Raw genomic sequence first — 20,069 nt, forward strand, 5'->3', positions numbered from 1 at the left:
ATAGCGGTGTAGATATTTCCATATTTATACAGATAACGGTGTAGAAGTTTCCATGTTTATACAGATAGCGGTGTAAATATTTCCATGTTTATACAGATCACGGTGTAGATATTTCCATGTTTATAGAGATAGCGGTGTAGATATTTCCATGTTTATACCGACAGCGGTGTTGATATTTCCATGTTTATACAGACGGCGGTGTAGATATTTCCATGTTTATACAGATAGCGGTGCAGATATTTCCATGTTTGTACAGATGGCGGTGTTGATATTTCCATCTATACAGAGATGACCGTGTAGATATTTCCATGTTTATACAGATGGCGGCGCAGATATTTCCATGGATATGTAGATGGCGGTGTAGATATTTCCATGTTTATACAGATAGCGGTGTAGTTATTTCCATGTTTATATAGATAGCGGTGTAGATATTTCCATGTATGTACACACGGCTTTGTAGATATTTCCATGTTTATACAGATGGCGGTGTAGATATTTCCATGTTTATACAGATAACTTTGTAAGTATTTCCATGTTTATACAGATGACGGTGTAGATATTTCGATGTTTATAGAGATGGCGGTGTAGATATTTCCATGTTTATACAGATCACGGTGTAGATATTTCCTTGTTTATACAAATAGCAGTGTAGTTATTTCCATGTTTATACAGATAGTGGTGTAGATATTTCCATGTATATACAGATGGCTGTGTAGATATTTCCATGTTTATACAGATGGCTGTGTAGATATTTCCATGTTTATACAGATTACTTTGTAGGTATTTCCATGTTTATAGAGATGGCGGTGTAGATATTTCCATGTTTATAGAGACAACTGTGTAGATATTTCCATGTTTATACAGATCGCGGTGTAGATATTTCCATGTTTATACAGATCGCGGTGTAGATATTTCCGTGTTTATACAGATCGCGGTGTAGATATTTCCATGTTTTTACAGATATAGGTGTAGATATTTCCATGTTTACACAGATTGCGGTGTAGATATTTCCATCTTTCTACAGATGGCATTGTAGATATTTCCATGTTTATACAGATGACTGTATAGGTATTTCCAAGTTTTTACAGATGGCGGTGCAGATATTTCCATGTCTATAGAGATAGCGGTGTAGATATTTCCATGTTTGTACAGATGGCGGTGTTGATATTTCCATCTATACACAGATGGCCGTGTAGATATTTCCATGTTTATTCAGATGGCGGCGTAGATATTTCCAAGGACATGCAGAAGGCGGTGTAGTTATTTCCATGTTTATACAGATAGCGGTGTAGGTATTTCCATGTTTACACAGATTGTGGTGTAGATGTTTCCATTTTTATACACATGGCGGAGTAGACACTTCCATCTCTATGGAGATGGCCGTGTAGATATTTTCATGTTTATAGAGATGGCGGTGTAGATATTTCCATGTTTATAGAGATAGCAGTGTAGATATTTACATGTTTATACAGATGGCTGTGTAGATATTTCCATGTGTATACAGATGGCATTGTAGATATTTCCATGTTTATACAGATGAGTGTATAGGTATTTCCATGTTTTACAGATGGCAGTGCCGATATTTCCATGTTTTTAGAGATAGCGGTGTAGATATTTCCATGTTTGTACAGATTGTGGTGTTGATATTTCCATCTATAAACAGATGGCCGTGTAGATATTTCCATGTTTATACAGATGGCCGCGTAGATATTTCCATGGTTGCAGTTGGCGGTGTAGGTATTTTCATGTTCATACAGATCGTGTTGTAGATATTTCCATGTTTATACAGATACCGGTCTAGATATTTCCATGTTTATACAGACCGCAGTGTAGATATTTCCATGTTTATAGAGATAGCAGTGTAGATATTTCCATGTTTGTACAGATGGCAGTGTTGATGTTTCCATGTATACACAGATTGCCCTGTAGGTATTTCCATGTGTATACAGATGGCATTGTAGATATTTCCATGTTTACACAGATGACTGTATAGGTATTTCCATGTTTATACAGATGGTGGTGAAGATATTTCCATGTTTATAGAGATAGCGGTGTAGATATTTCCATATTTATACAGATAACGGTGTAGAAATTTCCATGTTTATAGAGATAGCGGTGTAAATATTTCCTTGTTTATACAGATCACGTTATAGATATTTCCATGTTTACAGAGATAGCGGTGTAGATATTTCCATGTTTATACAGATAGCGGTGTAGGTATTTCCATGTTTATGCAGACCGCGGTTAAGATATTTCCATGTTTGTACAGATGCCGGTGTTGATATTTCCATCTATACACAGATGACCTTGTAGATATTTCCATGTTTATACACATAACTTTGTAGGTATATCCATGTTTATACAGATGGCGGTGTAGATATTTCGATGTTTATAGAGATAGCAGTGGAGATATTTCCATGTTTATACAGATAGCGGTGTAGTTATTTCCATGTTTATATAGATAGCGGTGTAGATATTTCCATGTATATACACATGGCTGTGTACATATTTCCATGTTTGTACAGATGGCGGTGTAGATGTTTCCATGTTTATACAGATAACTTTGTAAGTATTTCCATGTTAATACAGATGGCGGTGTAGATATTTCCATGTTTATACTGATCGCGGTGTAGATATTTCCGTGTTTATAGAGATGGCGGTGTAGGTATTTCCATGTTTATACTGATCGCGGTGTAGATATTTCCATGTTTATAGAGATGGCGGTGTAGATATTTCCATGTTCATAGAGATAGCGGTGTTGATTTTTCCATGTTTATAGAGATAGCTGTGTGGATATTTCCATGTTTATACAGATAGGGGTGTAGATATTTCCATGTTTATAGAGAAGGTGTTGTAGATATTTCCATGTTTATATAGATCACGTTGTAGATATTTCCATGTTTATACAGATCGCGGTGTAGATATTTCCATGTTTATACAGATCATGGTGTAGATATTTCCATGTTTATACAGATTGCGGTGTTGATATTACCATGTTTACAGGGATAGAGGTGCAAATATTTCCACATTTATACAGATAGCGGTGTAGTTATTAGCATGTTTATACAGATAGCGGTGTAGATATTTCCATGTATAAACAGATGTCTGTGTATATATTTCCATGTTTAAACAGATGGCTGTGTAGATATTTCCATGTTTATACAGATGACTTTTTAGGTATTTCCATGTTTATACAGATGGCGGTGTAGATATTTCCATGTTCATAGAGATAGATGTGTAGATATTTCCATGTTTATACAGATGTCGTTGTACATATTTCCATGTTTATACAGATCGCGGTGTAGATATTTCCATGTTTATACAGATCGCGGTACAGATATTTCATGTTTATACAGATCGCAGTGTAGATATTTCCATGTTTATACAGATAGCGGTGTAGATATTTCCGTGTTTATACAGATAGCGCTGTAGATATTTCCATGTTTATACAGATGGTGGTGTAGATATTTCCATGTTTATATAGATGGCGGTGTAGATATTTCCATGTTTATAGAGATAGCGGTGTAGATATATCCATGTTCATAGAGATAGCAGTGAGGATATTTCCATGTTTATACAGATAGCAGTGTAGATATTTCATTTTTATGGAGATCGCGGTTTAGATATTTCATATTTATACAGATAGCGGTGTAGATATTTCCATGTTTATACAGATTGCGGTGTAGATATTTCCATGTTTATTCAGATGACTGTGTAGATATTACCATGTTTTAACAGATGGCAGTGTAGATATTTCAAAGTTAATAGAGAAGGCGCTGTAGATATTTCCTTGTTTAAACAGATAACGGTGGAGATAATTCCATGTTTATACAGACAGCAGTGGAGATATTTCCATGTTTATACACATAGCGGTGTACATATTTCCATGTTTATAGAGACAGCGGTGTAGGTATTTCCATGTTTATGCAGATAGCGGTGATGATATTTCCTTGTTTACACAGATGTCTATGCAGATATTTCCATATTTACACAGAGGGCTGTTGAGATATTTCTATGTTTATACAGATGGCAGTGTAGATATTTACATGTTCCTACACATGACTGTGTAGGTATTTCCATGTTTATACAGATGGCTTTGTAGATATTTCGATGTTTATGGAGATAGCGGTGCAGATATTTCCATGTTTCTACAGATAGCGGTGTATATATTTCCATGTTTATACAGATTGTGGTGTAGATATTTCCATGTTTATACAGATACCGGTGTAGATATTTCCATGTTTATACAGACCGCAGTGTAGATATTTCCATGTTTATAGAGATAGCAGAGTAGATATTTCCATGTTTGTACAGATGGCGGTGTTGATGTTTCCATCTATACACAGATTGCCGTGTAGGTATTTCCATGTGTATACAGATGGTATTGTAGATATTTCCATGTTTATTCAGTTGGTGGTGTAGATTTTTCCAAGTTTACTCCAATGACTGTATAGGTATTTCCATGTTTATACAGATGGCAGTGTAGATATTTCCATGTTTATAGAGATAGCGGTGTAGATATTTCCATATTTATACAGATAACGGTGTAGAAATTTCCATGTTTATACAGATAGCGGTGTAAATATTTCCATGTTTATACAGATCACGGTGAAGATATTTCCATGTTTATAGAGATAGCGGTGTAGGTATTTCCATGTTTATGCAGATAGCGGTGTAGATATTTCCATCTTCATACAGATGGCGGTGTAGATATTTCCATGTTTATACAGATAGAATTGAAGATATTTCCATGTTAATACAGATAGTGGTGTAGATATTTCCAAGTTTATACAGATGGCGGTGTAGATACATCCATGTTTCTGAAGATGGCGGTGTAGATATTTCCATGAATATAGAGATTGCAGTGTAGATATTTCCGTGTTTATAGAGAAAGCGGTGTAGGTATTTCCATGTTTATAGAGATAGCGGTGTAGATACTTCGATATTTATACAGATAGCGGTGTAGGTATTTCCAGGTTTATACAGATTGCGGTGTCGATATTTCCATGTTTCTACAGATGGCGGTGTAGATATTTCCTTGTTTATACAGACAGCGGTGCAGATATTTCCATGTTTATACAGGTAGCGGTGTAGATATTTCCATGTTTACAGAGATGGCGGTGTAGTTATTTCCATCTTTGCACAGATTGCCGTGTAGATATTTCCATGTTTACGCAGGTAGCTGTGTAGATATTCCCAAGTTTACACAGATAGCTGTGTAGGTATTTCCATGTTTACACACATAGCGTTGTAGATATTTCCATGTTTATACAGATTGCGGTGTAGATATGTCCATGTTTATACACAAAGCGGTGTAGATATTTTCATGTGTATACAGATAGCGGTGGAGATATTTCCATGTTTGTAGAGACTGCGGTATAGATATTTCCATGTTTATACAGATAGCGGTGTAGATATTTCCATGTTTACAGAGATAGCAGTGTAGATATTTCCATCTTTGCACAGATTGCTGTGTAGATATTTCCATTTTTACACAGATAGCCTTGTAGATATTTCTAAGTTTACACAGATAGCTGTGTAGATATTTCCATGTTTATACAGATAGCGGTGTAGATATTTCCATGTTTATACAGATAGCGGTGGAGATATATCCCTGTTTATACAGATTGCGATGTAGATATTTCCATGTTTGTACAGATAGCGGTGTAGATATTTCCATTTTTATAGAGATAGCAGTGTAGATATTTCCATGTTTATACAGCTGGCTGTGAAGATGTTTCCATGTGGGTACAGATGGTGGTGTAGATATTTCCATGTTTTTACAGATGGCAGTGTAGATATTTTCATGTTTATACAGATATCGGTGTAGATATTTCCATGTTTACAGAGATAGCGTTGTAGGTATTTCCATCTTTGCACAGATTGCGGTGTAGGTGTTGCCAAATTTACACAGATACCGGTGTAGATATTTCCAAGTTTACACAGATAGCTGTGTAGATATTTCCATGTTTACAGAGATAACATTGTAGACATTTCCGTGTTGATACAGATTGCGGTGTTGTTATTTCCATGTTGATACAGATAGCGGTGTAGATATTTCCATGTTTATACAGGTAGCGGTGTAGAAATTCCCATGTTTATACAGATCGCTTTGTAGACATTTCCATTTTTCTACAGAAGTCAGTGTAGATATTTCCAAGTTTATACAGATGTCTGTGTAGATATTTCCATGTTTTTTCAGATGGCGGTGTAGATATTTCTACGTTTATAGAGATGGCGGTGTAGTTATTTCTATGTTTATAGAGAGAGCGGTGTAAATATCTCCATGTTTATAGAGATGGTGGTGTAAGTTTTTCATGTTTATACAGATAGCGGTTTAGATATTTCCATGTTTAAACAGATAACGGTGTTGTTATTTCCATGTTTATACAGATATCGGTGTAGATATTTCCATGTTTATACAGCTTGCGGTGTAGATATTTCCATCTTTATACAGATGGCAGTGTAGATATTTCCATGTTTATACATATAGCGGTGTAGATATTTCCATCTCTATAGAGATAGCGGTGTAGGTTTTTCCATATTTATACAGATTGAGGTGTAGATATTTCCATCTTTATACAGATGGCAGTGTAGATATTTCCATGTTTATACAGATGGTGTTGAAGGTATTTCCATGTTTATACAGATAGTGGTGTATATATTTCCACGTTTATTCAGATGGCGGTGTAGATACAACCATGTTTCTGAAGATGGCGTTGTAGATATTTTCATGTTTATAGTGATGGCGGTGTAGATATTTCCATGTTTATACAAATAGCGGTGTTGGTATTTCCATGTTTATACAGATGGCGATGTAGATATTTCCATCTTTATACAGCTCGCGGTGTAGATATTTCCATCTTTATACAGATGGCAGTGTAGATATATCCATGTTTATACAGATAGCGGTGTAGGTATTTCCATGTCTATAGAGATAGCGGTGTAGTTATTTCCATATTTATACAGATTGTGGTGTAGATATTTCCATCTTTTACAGATGGTGGTGTAGATATTTCCTTGTTTATAAAGATGGCAGTGAGGGTATTTTCATGTTTATACAGATAGTGGTGTAGATATTTCCATGTTTATACAGATAGTGGTGTAGATATTTCCATGTTTATACAGATGGCGGTGTAGATATTTCCATGTATAAAGAGATAGCAGTGTAGATATTTTCATGTTTATAGAGAAAGCGGTGTAGGTATTTCCATGTTTATACAGATGGCAGTGTAGATATTTCCATGTTTATACAGATATCGGTGTAGATATTTCCATGTTTACAGAGATAGCGGTGTAGACATTTCCATCTTTGCACAGATTGCGGTGTAGGTATTGCCAAATTTACACAAATAGCGGTGTAGATATTTCCAAGTTTATACAGATAGCTGTGTAGATATTTCCATGTTTACAGAGATAGCATTGTGGATATTTCCATGTTTATACAGATTGCGGTGTAGTTATTTCCATGTTGATACAGATAGCGGTGTAGATATTTCCATGTTTATACAGGTAGCGGTGTAGAAATTGCCATGTTGATACAGATCGCTTTGTAGAAATTTCCATCTTTCTAAAGATGTCAGTGTAGATATTTCCAAGTTTGTACAGATGGCAGTGTAGATATTTCCATGTTTATACAGATGTCTGTGTACATATTTCCATGTTTATGCAGATGGCGGTGTAGATATTTCCATTTTTATAGAGATGGCGGTGTAGTTATTTCTATGTTTATAGAGATAGCGGTGTAAATATCTCCATGTTTATAGAGATGGTGGTGTAATATTTTCATGTTTATAGAGATAGCGGTGTAGATATTTCCATCTTTACACAGATAACGGTGTTGATATTTCCATGTTTATACAGATAGCTGTGTAGATGTTTCCATGTTTATACAGCTCGCGGTGTAGATATTTCCATATTTATACAGATGGCAGTGTAGATATTTCCATGGTTATACAGATAGCGGTGTAGATATTTCCATGTCTATAGAGATAGCGTTGTAGGTATTTGCATATTTATACAGATTGCGGTGTAGATATTTCCAACTTTATACTGATGGCGGTGTAGATATTTCCATGTTTATACAGATGGCAGTGAAGATATTTCCATGTTCATAGAGATAGTGGTGTAGATATTTCCATGTTTATACAGATGGCGGTGTAGATACATCCATGTTTCTGAAGATGGCGGTGTAGATATTTTCATGTTTATAGAGATGGCGGTGTAGATATTTCCATGTTTATGCAGATGTCTTTGTAGATATTTCCATGTTTATGCAGATAGCGCTGTAGATATTTCCATGTTCATAGAGATGGCGGTATAGTTATTTCTAAGTTTATAGAGATAGCGGTGTAAATATCTCCATGTTTATAGAGATGGTGGTGTAAGTATTTTCATGTTTATAGAGATAGCAGTGTAGATATTTCCATGTTTATACAGATAGCGGTGTTGGTATTTCCATGTTTATACATATAGCGGTGTAGATATTTCCATCTTTATACAGATGGCAGTGTAGATATTTCCATGGTTATACAGATAGCGGTGTAGATATTTCCATGTCTATAGAGATAGCAGTGTAGGTATTTCCATATTTATACAGATTGCGGTGTAGATATTTCCAACTTTATACTGATGGCGGTGTAGATAATTCCATGTTTATACAGATGGCAGTGAAGATATTTCCATGTTCATAGAGATAGTGGTGTAGATATTTCCATGTTTATACAGATGGCGGTGTAGATATATCCATGTTTCTGAATATGGCGGTGTAGATATTTTCATGTTTATAGAGATGGCTGTGTAGATATTTCCATGTTTATGCTGATAGCGCTGTAGATATTTCCATGTTCATAGAGATGTTGGTATAGTTATTTCTAAGTTTATAGAGATAGCGGTGCAAATATCTCCATGTTTATAGAGATGGTGGTGTAAGTATTTTCATGTTTATAGAGATAGCAGTGTAGATATTTCCATGTTTATACAGATAGCGGTGTTGGTATTTCCATGTTTATACATATAGCGGTGTAGATATTTCCATCTTTATACAGATGGCAGTGTAGATATTTCCATGGTTATACAGATAGCGGTGTAGATATTTCCATGTCTATAGAGATAGCAGTGTAGGTATTTCCATATTTATACAGATTGCGGTGTAGATATTTCCAACTTTATACTGATGGCGGTGTAGATAATTCCATGTTTATACAGATGGCAGTGAAGATATTTCCATGTTCATAGAGATAGTGGTGTAGATATTTCCATGTTTATACAGATGGCGGTGTAGATATATCCATGTTTCTGAATATGGCGGTGTAGATATTTTCATGTTTATAGAGATGGCTGTGTAGATATTTCCATGTTTATGCTGATAGCGCTGTAGATATTTCCATGTTCATAGAGATGTTGGTATAGTTATTTCTAAGTTTATAGAGATAGCGGTGTAAATATTTCCATGTTTATAGAGATGGTGGTGTAAGTATTTTCATGTTTATAGAGATAGCGGTGTTGATATTTCCATGTTTATACAGATAGCGGTGTTGGTATTTCCATGTTTATACAGATAGCGGTGTAGATATTTCCATCTCTATACAGATGGCAGTGTAGATATTTCCATGGTTATACAGATATCGGTGTAGATATTTCCATGTCTATAGAGATAGCGGTGTAGGTATTTCCATATTTATACAGATTGCGGTGTAGATATTTCCAACTTTACACTGATGGCGGTGTAGATATTTCCATGTTTATACAGATGGCAGTGAATATATTTCCATGTTCATAGAGATAGTGGTGTAGATATTTCCATGTTTATACAGATGGCGGTGTAGATACATCCATGTTTCTGAAGATGGCGGTGTAGATATTTTCATGTTTATAGAGATGGCGGTGTAGATATTTCCATGTTTATGCAGATGTCTGTGTAGATATTTCCATGTTTATGCAGATAGCGCTGTAGATATTTCCATGTTCATAGAGATGGCGGTATCGTTATTTCTAAGTTTATAGAGATAGCGGTGTAAATATTTCCATGTTTATAGAGATGGTGGTGTAAGTATTTTCATGTTTATAGAGATAGCGGTGTAGATATTTCCATGTTTATACAGATAGCGGTGTTGGTATTTCCATGTTTATACAGATAGCGGTGTAGATATTTCCATGTTTATACAGCTCGCGGTGTAGATATTTCCATCTTTATACAGATGGCAGTGTAGATATTTCCATATTTATACATATAGCGGTGTAGTTATTTCCATGTCTATAGAGATAGCGGTGTAGTTATTTCCATATTTATAAAGGTTGCGGTGTAGATATTTCCACCTTTATATAGATGCCGGTGTAGATATTTCCATGTTTATACAGATGGCAGTGAAGATATTTCCATGTTTATACGGATAGTGGTGTAGATATTTCCATGTTTATACGGATAGTGGTGTAGATATTTCCATGTTTATACAGATGGCGGTGTAGATACATCCATGTTTCTGAAGATGGCGGTGTAGATATTTTTATGTTTATAGAGATGGAGGTGTAGATATTTCCATGTATATACAGATAGCAGTGTAGATATTTTCATGTTTATAGAGAAAGCGGTGTAGGTATTTCCATGTTTATAGAGATAGCGTTGTAGATATTTCCATATTTATACAGATAGCGGTGTAGGTATTTCCATGTTTATTCAGATTGTGGTGTAGATATTTCCATGTTTCTACAGATGGCGGTGTAAATATTTCTTTGTTTATACAGACAGCGGTGTAGATATTTCCATTTTTATACAGTTAGCGGTGAAGATATTTCCAAGTTTACAGAGATAGCGATGTAGTTATTTCCATCTTTGCACAGATTGCCGTGTAGATATTTCCATGTTTACGCAGATAGCTGTGTAGATATTTCCAAGTTTACACAGATATCTGTGTACATATTTCCATGTTTACACACATACCGTGGCAGATATTTCCATGTTGATACAGATTGCGGTGTAGATATGTCCATGATTATACAGATAGCGGTGTAGATATTTTCATGTTTATACTGATAGCGGTGGAGGTATTTCCATGTTTATAGAGACTGCGGTATAGATATTTCCATGTTTATACAGATAGCGGTGTAGATATTTCCATGTTTACAGAGATAGCAGTGTAGATATTTCCATCTTTGCACAGATTGCTGTGTAGATATTTCCATTTTTACACAGATAGCCTTGTAGATATTTCCAAGTTTACACAGATAGCTGTGTAGATATTTTCATGTTTACACAGACAGCATTGTATATATTTCCATGTTTATACAGATAGCGGTGTAGATATTTCCATGTTTATACAGATAGCGGTGTAGTTTTTCCATGTTTATACAGATAGCGGTGGAGATATTTCCCTGTTTATACAGATAGCGCTATAGATATTTCCATTTTTATACAGATAGCGGTGTAGATATTTCCATGTTTATAGAGATAGCGGTGTAGATATTTCCATGTTTATACAGATGGCTGTGTAGATATTTCCATGTGTGTACAGATGGCAGTGTATATATTTCCATGTTTATACAGATGGCGCTGTAGATATTTCAATGTTTATACAGATGGCAGTGTAGATATTTCCATGTATATACAGATAGCGGTGTAGATATTTCCATGTTTACAGAGATAGCGGTGTAGATATTTCCATCTTTGCACAGATTGCGGTGTAGTTATTGCTAAATTTACACAGATAGCGGTGTAGGTATTTCCAAGTTTACACAGAAAACTGTGTAGATATTTCCATGTTTACAGAGATAGCTTTGTAGATATTTCCATGTTTATAGAGATTGCTGTGTAGTTATTTCCATGTTGATACCGATAGTGGTGTAGATATTTCCATGTTTATACAGGTAGCAGTGTAGAAGTTCCCATGTTTGTACTGATCGCTTTGTAGACATTTCCATCTTTCTACAGATGTCAGTGTAGATATTTCCAAGTTTATACAGATGGCAGTGTAGATATTTCCATGTTTATACAGATGTCTGTGTAAATATTTCCATGTTTATGCAGATGGCGGTGTAGATATTTCCATGTTTATAGGGATGGCGGTGTAGATATTTCTATGTTTATAGAGATAGCGGTGTAAATATTTCCATACTTATAGAGATGGTGGTGTATTTTCATGTTTATAGAGATAGCGGTGTAGATATTTTCATGTTTATACAGATAACGGTGTTGGTATTTCCATGTTTATACAGATAGCGGTGTAGATATTTCCATGTTTATAAAGCTCGCGGTGTAGATATTTCCATCTTTATACAGATGGCAGTGCAGATATTTCCATGGTTACACAAATAGCCGTGTAGATATTTCTATGTTTACACAGATAGAGTTGCCGATATTTCCATGTTTATAAAGATATCGGTGCAGATATTTCCATCTTTATACAGATAGCGTTGTGTGTATATCCATGTTTATACAGATAGCGGTTTGGGTATTTCCATGTTTATACAGATAGCGGTAGAGATATTTCCATCTTTATAGAGATGACTGTCTAGTTATTTCCATGTTTATACAGCTTTCCGTGTAGATATTTCCATGTTTATACAGATAGCGGTGTAGATATTTCCATGTTTATACAGATAGCTGTGTAGATATTTCCATGTTTATACAGACAGCAATGCAGATATTTCTATATTCATAGAGATAGCGGTGTAGATATTTTCATGTTCATACAAACAACAGTGTAGATATTTTCATGTTTATGGAGATAGCGGTGTAGATATTTCCATTTTTATAGACATAGCGGTGTAAATCTTTCCAAGTTTTTACAGATAGCGGTGTAAATATTTCCATGATTATACATGTAGGGGTGTAAATATTTTCATGTTTATAGACATAGCGGTGTAGGTATTTCCATGTTTTTAGAGATAGCTGTGTAAATATTTCCATGTTAATACACATAGCCGTGTAAATGTTTACACGTTTATAGGGATAGCGGTGTAGATATTCCCACGTTTATAGAGATAGCGGTGTAGATATTTCCACGTTTACACAGATAGCGGTGAAGATATTTCCACTTTTATACAGATTGCGGTGTAGAAATTTCCAAGTTTATACACATAGCGGTGCAGATATTTCCACGTTTATACACATACCGGTGTAGATATTTCCATGTTTATACAGATAGCGGTGTAGATATTTCCAGGTTTGTAGAGATAGCGATGTAGATATTTCCACGTGTATACAGATAGCCGTGTAGGTATTTCCACGTTAATACAGATAACGGTGTAGATATTTCCAGGTTTGTAGAGATAGCGGTGTAGATATTTCCATGTTGCTACAGATAGCAGTGTAGTTATTTCCATGTTTATAGAGACAGCAGTGTAGATATTTCCATGTTTATACATGTAGCGGTGTAGATATTTCCATGTTTATACAGTCAGTGGTGTAGATATTTCCATGTTTAAACAGATAGCCGTGTATATATTTCCATGTTTATACAGACAGCGGTGTAGATGTTTCCATGTTTTACAGATAGTGGTGTAGATATTTCCATGTTTATAGAGATAGCGGTGTAGATATTTCCATGTTTAGAGAGATAGCTTTGTAAATATTTCCATGTTTATACAGATAGCGGTGTAAGTATTTCCATGTTTATAGAGATAGCGGTGTAGATATTTCCATGTTTATGCAGATAGCGGTGTAGATATTTCCATATTTATACTTATAGCGGTGTAGATATTTCCAGGTTTATAGAGTTAGCGGTGTAGATGTTCCCACGTTTCTAGAGATAGCGGTGTAGATATTTCCATGTTTTTAGAGATAGCGGTGTATATATTTCCACGTTTATAGAGATAGCGTTGTAGATATTTCCATGTTTCTAGAGACAGCGGTGTAGATATTTCCATGTTCATAGAGATAGCGGTGTAGATATTTCCATGTTTATAGAGACAGTGATGTAGATATTTGCGTGTTTATAGGGACAGCATTGTAGATATTTCCATGTTTATAGAGACAGTGGTGTAGATATTTCCATGTTTATACAGATAGAGGTGTAGATATTTCCTTGTTTATAGAGACAGCAGTGTAGATATTTCCATGTTTATACAGATAGCGGTGTAGATATTTCCATGTTTATAGAGATAGCGGTGTAGATATTTCCATGTTTATAGAGATAGCGGTGTAGATATTTCCATGTTTATAGAGACGGCGGTGTAAATAGTTCCATGTTTATACAGATTGCGTTGTAAATGTTTACACATTTACAGAGATAGTGGTGTAGATATTTCCACGTTTACTGAGTTTTTATGAAAAGTTATTTTATGAAGACCAAACAAGTCATTGGGTTACCTACCTTATGTCATTTTTTACATTGAGAGTGTTAAAAATACCCCTACCCTAACCAAAACCCTGACTTATAGAGCCAGGAAAGGCCATGCAATAAAGGATTCTTGGGCTTGTATGCCTGATAACAAAAACTTATCACAGAAGACTGCAAAAAACACAATCTTGCACAAAGCCCATTGCAACTTTGCACACAACAATGCTTTTGAAGGATATTTGCCCAACAACTGCCTGTCCAACCTGTGCCTGGCATCACCTTTGTTATTGATCTTTGTAGCCAAGGATAGTCATTTCCAAATGATCATATAATCTTCCTCATTTTTTCTTTTGTCTTCCTTTACCTCCGTGAATATGCATATAGTTTACTCTGGCTTGCCTGTTTCTATTGCAAGGCTCTGTTTCCAAACGAATATCTTTTTCTTGTGGAGAGCCTCTCTCTGTTTGTTATTTAGGTTGATAAGAGAAATGTGAACATTTGAGAGCTCAGGTAAAAGGCCTTAGTCTACAGTGAAACTTTTTTGCACCCTTAGATGCTTACTTCCACTACAACTTGCAGGTGAGCCTTGAAAAGTTCTTGGAATAAGTTTGAGCTTTGGTCTTCTCCGATTCATTTAGCATAGATTCTCAAAATGTGGTCCCTGGACCCACAGCATCAGCATCACCTGGAGGTTGTTAGAAATGCAAGTCATCGGGCCTCATTCCAGACCCTCAGCTGGAAACTCTAGGGGCATGGCCAGACCCTCTGTAGCTGAACAAGCCATCCAGGTGGTTTTGATGCAGCTAAAGTTCTGGAACAACTAATGTAGCCCCATTTGGAAAACTTGCCTCTACAGGCCTCCCTAGCTGGTAAGCTGCTAGCATTTTTTGTTTGTTTGTTTCTTTGCTTTGATACAGGGTCTTGCTCTGTTGACCAGACCGTGACCTCCTGGGTTCAAGCGAGGACTCAGCCTCCTGAGTAGCCGGGACTACAGGTATGTGCCACCACCATGCCCAACTACTTTTTGTATTTTTTTTTTGTAGGGATGGGGTTTTAGCCCAGGCTAGTCTCAAACTCCTGGACTCAAGCAATCTGCCCACTTTGGCCTCACGAAGTGCTGGGATTATAGGCATGGGCCACCACTCCTGGCCCAAAGTTCATATTTTAACTACTAACCTAAATTATTTTAAAAACAAAATTCTCCTTGGACTCAAACCAGGTCAGAGTGACATGATCATGTGCCTGTTTTGTGCAGGGTGAAGTGAGATTATTATCTAGGAAATAGCTGAAATGTCCTGAGGGTGACAAAGAGGAGCTGTGTTTTCAGCCAAATATCAGAACCAGGGCCACTACCTGCCGCTGAACCCCAGCGGGGACCCCTACTTTGTGTTTATCTGTGGTGGCTACACTTGCCCACCTGGGTGGGAACCCCGAGAATGACTCCAGACTTTTCCAGGGACTGCATGCCAGGGTATTTTTACAATTTATGTGTAGACTTTGTTCGGGTGGAAAAGTTATTTTATGAAGACGAAACAAGCAATTGGGGTACCTACCTTATGGCATTTTTTACATTGAGAGTGTTAAAAATACCCCTCCCCTAACCAAAACCCTGACAAATAGAGCCAGGGAAGGCCATGCAATAAAGAATTCTTGGGCATGTATGCCTGATAACAAAAACTTATCACAGAAGACTGCAAAAAACACAATCTTGCACAAAGCCCATTGCAACTTTGCACTCAACAATGCTTCTGAAGGATATTTGCCCAACAACTGCCTGTCCAACCTGGGCCTGGCATGACCTTTGTTATTGATCTTTGTAGCCAAGGATAATCATTTCCAAATGATCATATAATCTTCCTCATTTTTTCTTTTGTCTTCCTTTACCTCCGTGAATATGCATATAGTTTACTCTGGCTTGCCTGTTTCTATTGCAAGGCTCTGTTTCCAAACGAATATCTTTTTCTTGTGGAGAGCCTCTCTCTGTTTGTTATTTAGGTTGATAAGAGAAATGTGAACATTTGAGAGCTCAGGTAAAAGGCCTTAGTCTACAGTGAAACTTTTTTGCACCCTTAGATGCTTACTTCCACTACAACTTGCAGGTGGGCCTTGAAAAGTTCTTGGAATAAGTTTGAGCTTTGGTCTTCTCCGATTCATTTAGCATAGATTCTCAAAATGTGGTCCCTGGACCCACAGCATCAGCATCACCTGGAGATTGTTAGAAATGCAAATCATCGGGCCTCATTCCAGACCCTCAGCTGGAAACTCTAGGGGCATGGCCAGACCCTCTGTAGCTGAACAAGCCATCCAGGTGGTTTTGATGCAGCTAAAGTTCTGGAACAACTAATGTAGCCCCATTTGGAAAACTTGCCTCTACAGGCCTCCCTAGCTGGTAAGCTGCTAGCATTTTTTGTTTGCTTGTTTGTTTGTTTTGATACAGGGTCTTGCTCTGTTGACCAGACCGTGACCTCCTGGGTTGAAGTGAGGACTCAGCCTCCTGAGTAGCCGGGACTACAGGTATGTGCCACCACCATGCCCAACTACTTTTTGTATTTTTTTTTTGTAGGGATGGGGTTTTAGCCCAGGCTAATCTCAAACTCCTGGACTCAAGCAATCTGCCCACTTTGGCCTCACGAACTGCTGGGATTATAGGCATGAGCCACTGTGCCTGGCCCTGCCAGCTTTGTATAAGCTGAGGAGTTTTTAAAAATACCTAGACTCAGGGCAAACCCCAGACACTTAAGTCAGATTCTCTGGGAGGTGAAGCCCAGGCACTGGTATTTTTAAAGTCTCTACAGATGGTTCTAATGTGCTGCTAAGTTAGAGAACCGCTGATCTAGACCAGGCCTTTTCAAACTTAATGTGCACGTGAATTACCTGGACCTTGTTAAAATGCAGATTCAGTCTGCATAGGCCTGGGGTGGAGCCTGAGCTTCTGCATTTTTAACAAGTCTCTAGAGGATGCTGCTGCATCTGGGCTGCTAACTACACTTGGAGATAGGAGGTTCTGGAGAGCAGAGGAAAGAGCATGAACCATAACCTAGGGGCTGGTAGTCCTGACTTCTGAGCCAAGGTTTGCCTTTATGTGGCTGGCAACTTGCTTGGACTCCTACCTCAATTCTTTGGGCCCAAGGTTTGTCCTGCCTCAGAAGGATGTCAAGAAAATTGAGTGAGTAATGCAGAATTGTTTCTTAAAGTGTGTGCAGATGCTCCATGAATTTAGAGAGTATGTGGATGCACATTAGTAAATTTTAATAGTTGTGACCATGTTGTTATGAGTACTTAGAACAAGTAATAATGGCTTTTGATGTATAGTAGTAAGAAAGCTTCCTTTTAAAAGGCGTGTATTTAAGTTTCAAAAGTGGGTCTATTTAAAAATATATGAAATAAATAATAGTAGAGGTAATTGACAGATCAAAATTAGGAAGGCAGGATGAGAATGACTCAAGTTTGGGAAATGCTGAGAAAGCAGATGCCCAAGGGCTATGAAAACTTAAAAAAATAGGTAGCACTTGATTTTGATTGGCTGAATGAGATGATGTGTTTGATTATTTATGGGGTTGGCATTTGGCAACATGCACTGGGTGGCTGGGATCACTGTTTATTAAAAAATATTTGAGTCTCCACTTTGCACTAGATACTCTTTTAGTCTCTTGGAAAAGGGATTGGGGGGCAGGCAGGATAAAAACAAATCATTTATGCCCACAAGAAAATTGAAGGAAGATAAAAGTCATGAAATAAACTCTATGCTTCTAATTTAATATTTTTTATAGATTATGAGAAAAAAGTTTTGCTCACTATCAGCTAGGAAAGCTGTCTTAGCACAACCATTCATTCTTGCACAAATCAAAATCAAGACGAGCCAGATTTAATTTAATATTTTTTCACAGATTATGAGAAAAAAGTTCTAATTTAATTTTTTTATAGATTATGAGAAAAAAGTTTCGCTCTCTATCAGCTAGGAAAGCTGTCTTAGCACAACCATTCATTCTTGCACAAATCAAAATCAAGATGAGCCAGAAGGCTCCATTCTGACAGCTTCTAATGGAGAAGCTACATTTACTGGACATGGGGAAAGTTGCTGGGCTCTAAGGACTGTGCATTTCTTGAACTAGATAAATGGTCTTGGTGTAGCATAATACCAAAACTTCTTGTCGCAGCCTGTAAGGACAGAACTCAATCAGCCTGAAAAGGAAGTCAGTGACTCCGACTCAACACAGGAATGTTCTGTGATTCCTAAAGAAGGATGTAGGAGTGTGGCACAATTCAACCACAGTCTCTGGCCCTGTGCCTCTGCCTTGACATGAGTGGGATTTCCCAGCTGGTCATTTTCTTCTTATCTAAGACATTGGGAACAAATTACTTGACCTCCTCTGGGCTTCAGTACTCCCACTCATCAAATTAGAGGACTGGGCAGTCGCTAGGCTCTCTTTAGGCATCATATTTTAGTTTCTGTGATTTTAAATTTGAGAAGGGGTGTCTAAGGGAGAATACATAGGGGAGGGGGAAAGGCTTATTAAAAGTGTAGTTAGACACTGAATTTTTAAGAATTGCATTTTGTAATAATACCTTTACCTAATCAGGACTGACAATCTTACCTGATGACAGCACATGGAGAAATGGCTGCATTCAAAAATAAAAATGAAATAAAACAAGACCTTATTTGAACTTAGCAATAATGCTGATTCCTCTTTTTGATTTGAGGAGGTTATAGCTGTTGTAAATGCTTGAATTGGGTCTGCCCAGGCAAAACAGAGTCAAGAGTCCATGTCGGATGAATTTTAACAATGTAGACAATAGAAAGGGTTGCTTAAACTGCCCCTCTTTTACCAAAACACATTTACAAATGAAAGAACAACACTTCCATTTTTTAAAAACATTTTTTGAGACGAAGTCTTGCTTTGTCACCCAGAGTGGAGTGCAGTGGTGCGATCTTGGCTCACTGCAAACTTTGCCTCCCGGGTTCAAGTGATTCTCCTGCCTCATCCTCCCGAGTAGCTGGGACTAAAGGCCCCCACCACCATTCCTAGCTAATTTTTGTATTTTTAGTAGAGACAGGGTTTCACCATGTTGGCCAGGCTGGTCTCGAACTCCTGACCCCAGGTGATCTGCCGACCTCGGCCTCTGAAAGTGCTGGGATTACAGGCGTGAGCCAACAGGCGTGGCCAAAAAATTTCCATTTTTAATTGCAGGGTCTGGGGAATTAAAATGCATCCGTAATTTCTTGCATCTCTCCGCTCGGGCTTGCATGAATGCAGAGGGATGGGGAGGACTTCTTGAGGCAAGCATCCCCCTCTTGTCGCCTGCCATCTAGAGAGAGAGGGCTGTGATTTATCTCACTTTAATCAGGAAGGACCCGATGTGTGGATGGAGAGGTCTGACGGCTTTGTTGCTCCATGTGGGAAAGAAACGGACAGAGTGAATTTGTGTATGATCCCTAAGGAGAAAGCGTCTTTGTGCTCTATTTCATTTTGACCTGGAACCCCTGAAAGCAAGCTAGTTACAAGTTGAAATAGGCCATTTCTAAAGTGTGATTTTGTTTGTGTATGAGCCTTGATTACAAAGGGGAAAAAAACCCGCTTAATTTACATACACCACATGTAGCGCAGGATCCCCTGGGCTGTCTTTTCAGGTATCAGGAAACTTTGATGAAAGTCGCTTGCCTCATCTAGGACTCATTTGATATTGTTTAGCAGAGCCTGGTATTAACATTTCCTTCCAACTCTTTACTGGAATCTGTGTGTTCCCTTCAAGTGATGCATACTAGGTGCACAGGCTTCCTGCCACTGTCATCCT

This window comes from Pan troglodytes, chromosome 18 (genome assembly GCF_028858775.2).
Source record: "Pan troglodytes isolate AG18354 chromosome 18, NHGRI_mPanTro3-v2.0_pri, whole genome shotgun sequence".
NCBI lineage: Eukaryota > Metazoa > Chordata > Mammalia > Primates > Hominidae > Pan > Pan troglodytes.